Raw genomic sequence first — 4,015 nt, 5'->3', positions numbered from 1 at the left:
GCAGGTCTGTTGAAGAGATGAAGTGACCAAGTCAGGCCCCCTGGCCAGGTGGTGGCCGAGTTGGCACTATAAGCCACATGTTTCTTCCTGCCAGGCACTGTCTGGGCATGTGGTGACCATGTTCTCCACCCCACCCCAGCTTCATTCAGGGATCCCTATCACCAGCCCAACACGAGGTGGGCAAGATAAGAAGTATGGAATGTTTCAGAAATAACAAAGAATCCCGTCTGGTTGAGGGAGGTTGTGAGAGGAGGTGGGTAGAGATCAGCCTGGAAAGTGAACTTTCTCAAGAGGGCACTGGGAGCCACTGACGTTTTAAACAGAACAAGTGACAGGATCTGATTTTTGCTTTAAGAGAAGTTTTCAGTATTTTTCAACCCTATTATCTGCCCCCTTTTGAGAAATAGAAAAAGCCCAGGCTTACTATCATGCTGGTCTTTGAAAAAACAAAAGCTCATGCCCATCTCTCCAGAGCTCCTCCCTCACACCCCATGGAGATTTCCATAGTTTCCCTCACCCCAGGGAGCCAAGTCTTTCCTCACATGATGCCCTGAGTAGAGGCTCAACTGCTTTTTGCCAGTTTCTCCTTGTAGTTCTTTCAATTATTGCTTTATGTATTTATAAGTTATGTTATTCAGTATATATGAGTTTAGAATTGGTATGTATTTTAGGTAAGTTGAATATTTGATCAAAATATAGTGATATACATTAATACTAGCAATGATTTTCCCTTCTAGTCTACTTGGTCTGATATTAACATAGCAACTATAACTTTTTTTGGTTAACATTTGACTGGTATATTTTTTTCAATCCTTTTCCGTTCAAATTAAAAATTTGTTTTTTATTGAGGTACAATTCACGTACCATAAAATTCACCCTGTAAAATGTACAATTCAGCAGTTTTTAGTGTATTTACAGTGTTTTGCCACCATCATCACTATCTAATTCCAGAACATTTTCATCACCCCGAAAGGAAACTTTGTATGCATTTGCAGTAGCTCCCCATTTACAACCCCCCCCCAGTGTTTGGCAACCACTAATTGGCTTTCTATCTGTGGATTTGCTTGTTTCAATATTTCAAATTAATGAAATCATACCATACGTGGACTTTTGTGTCTGGCTTACCCTTACTATGATGTTTTCAGGGTTCATCCATATTGTAGCATGGATCAGTACTTCATTCTTTTTTACAGCTGAAGAATATTTTACTGTATGGATAGACCACATTTTATTAATCATTGATGGACATTTGGGTTGTTTCCACTTTTAACTATTGTGAATAATACTGCTATGAACAATTGTGTGCAAGTTTTTGTGTGGATGTGTATTTTCAATTGTCTTGAGTATACACCTAGGAGTACTATTGTTGGGCCATATGATAACTCCATGTTTAACTTTTGAAGGAAATGCCAAGCCATTTTCCAAAGCAACAGCACCATTTTACATTCCCACCAGCAATGCATGTGGTTCAAATTTCTCTCCATCCTTGTCAACACTTGTTATTGTGCGTGATTTTTAAAATAGCCATCCTAGTGTGTGTGAAATGGTATCTCATTGTGGTTTTGATTTGTATTGCTCTAATGACCAATGATATTGAGCATCTTTTCATGTACTTATTAGTCATTTGTATATCTTATTTGGAAAAATGTTCATTCAAAACTTCTGTTCATTTTTTAATTGGATAATTTATCTTTTTATTGTTGAGCTGTAAGGGTTCTTTATGTATTCTGGATATTAGATCCTTATCAGATATATGATTTGTAAATATTTTCTCCCATTCTGTGGATTATCTTTTCACTCTTTGATAGTGTCTTTTGATGCACATGGGCTTTTTTGTTTGTTTGTTTTTTGTTTTGTTTTGTTTTTTTTTTGAGACAGAGTTTCACTGTTGTCACCCAGGCTGGAGTGCAATGGCACGATCTTGGCTCACTGCAACCTTCGCCTCCCAGGTTCAAATGATTCTCCTGTCTCAGTCTCCCAAGTAGCTGGGATTGCAGATGCCTGCCACCATGGCTGGCTAATTTTTTTGTATTTTTAGTAGAGACAGGGTTTCACCATGTTGGCCAGGCTGGTCTTGAACTTCTGACCTCAGGTGATTTGCCCGTCTCAGCCTCCCAAAGTGCTGGGGTTACAGGCGTGAGCCACCGTGCCCAGCCAGAGAGTGTTGCTATGTTAAAACAATATTGTTTTCCAATCCATGAACACAGAATATCATTCCACTTATTTTGTTCTTTAATTTTTTAAATGATCTTTTACAGTTTTCAGTGTATACATTTCGCACTTCTTTTGTTGTTAAATTTATTTGTGAATTTTATTCTTTGTATGCTCTTGTACACAGAATTGTTTTCATAATTTCATTTTTGAATTGTTCATTAAAAGTGTATGGAAATAACCATTGATTTTTAAAAATATATTGATCTTGTATTCTGTGGCCTTCCTAAACTTTTTATTAGTTCTCGCTCTGTCTCTCTCTTTTGACGGGGGACCGGGGTCTTGCTCTGTCACCCAGGCTAGAGGCCGGAGTGCAGTGGTGCAATCACAGCTCACTTCGGTCTTGAACTCCTGGGCTCAAGCAAATCCTCCCTTCTCAGCCTCCAGAGTAGCTGGGACTACAGGAGCAGGCCACCATGTTAGGTTCTAATTTACTTTATTTTATTTTATTTTTAGAGATGGAGTCTCACTATGCTGCACACGCTGGTGTTGAACTCCTGGGCTCAAGTAATCCTCCTGCCTCAGCCTCCCAAAGCACTGGGATTATAGGCATAAGCCACCATGCCTGGCCCTTTTTATTAGTTCTAATAGGTTTTATTTGTGTGGATTCTTTGTGATTTTCTACACACAGCACGTGTCATCTGCAAGTAAAGAGAATTTTACTTATTCCTTTCTAATTGGGATGCTTATTTCCTTGTTCCCTTCCTTTTCTCTCTTTTTTCTTTTTGTTTCTCCTGCTTATTGCACTACCAAGAACCTCCAATACTACATTAAATACAAGTGGTAAAAGAATCCTTTCCTTGTTCCTAATCTTAGAGGGAAAACGTTTAGTCTTTCATCGTTAAGTGTCATGTTAGCTGTGGATTTTTCATAGATGCCCTTTGTCATGAGTAACTTCCATTCTGTTCCTGTTCCTAGTTTGTAGAAAGGTGTTTTTTTTGTTTTGTTTTGTTTTTTGTTTTGTTTTGTTTTGTTTTTTCACCGGGCTTTCCTGAGTTTATTTGGGGCACACCCGGGCGAGGCCCCTGCGCCCAGAAGAAGGTGTTGGGCCTCTTGGTGATGAAGCGTGATTTGTGCTGACGGCGCAGGACCCGGTGGGGCAGCGGGAACTTGATCTTGGAGTCGTGGAACTGCTTGATGGCCGACCAGCGGCACTTGCTGGCTGCGATCTCCCTCACCTTCATGACCTGGATGGAGTGGACCTGGGCGCCATGCCGGGCGCCCATGTCTCAGTAGCACTGGGTGACAGCCTCGCGGTGGTCAGGTCCCGGTATTCCCGGTACATGTTGTGGGTGCCGCTCCGGGAGTCATAGCGCAGCCAGATGCCGAAGTTCTTCACCCGCAGGGGGCGCTTCTCAAACACCTGCCCACAGTAGACAATCTCCCCTGAAGACTTCTTAATCTTCTTTAACTGAGATACGAAGTGCCGGAAGGGGGACTCGGCAACGACATGATTAGGCGCAAAGATTCGCATGCAGTAGAGAGGCGGTGTGTGGCATTTGGGGGTGGGCAGGCAGCGACCCCACCACCTTGTACTCTTGTAGTGCGCTCGGGACCTTCATGGCGTCCTCTGCGCTCGCCGCCACCCGCAAAAGGACTGTTTCAAGTCATGAATGGATGTTAGATTCTGTCGAATCTTTTTATGCACCTATTGAGAGGGTCATGTGGTTTTTGTCCTTTTTCTGTTAATGTGGTGTGTTACACTGAGTTTCAGATGTTAAATCAAGCTTGTATTCTTGGTATAAATCCCACTTGATGATGGTGTCTAATCCTTATGTGCTGCTAGATTTAGTTTTTAAATATT

General features: G+C 41.6%; 1 pseudogene across 1 annotated transcript; it reads right to left on the bottom strand.

The window, feature by feature from the left end:
• Window positions 1-3,125: 3,125 nt before the first annotated feature.
• On the bottom strand, window positions 3,126-3,773 carry LOC105555381 (annotated as a pseudogene). The gene has a single exon (XR_001008462.1). The product of XR_001008462.1 is annotated as a 60S ribosomal protein L18a pseudogene (transcript).
• Window positions 3,774-4,015: the final 242 nt, after the last annotated feature.

This window comes from Mandrillus leucophaeus, unplaced genomic scaffold (genome assembly GCF_000951045.1).
Source record: "Mandrillus leucophaeus isolate KB7577 unplaced genomic scaffold, Mleu.le_1.0 Scaffold681, whole genome shotgun sequence".
In the NCBI taxonomy this organism is placed as follows: Eukaryota; Metazoa; Chordata; class Mammalia; order Primates; family Cercopithecidae; genus Mandrillus; species Mandrillus leucophaeus.
Note: the sequence above shows the minus strand (reverse complement) of the source record. Positions and strands in the feature narration are given on the sequence as shown.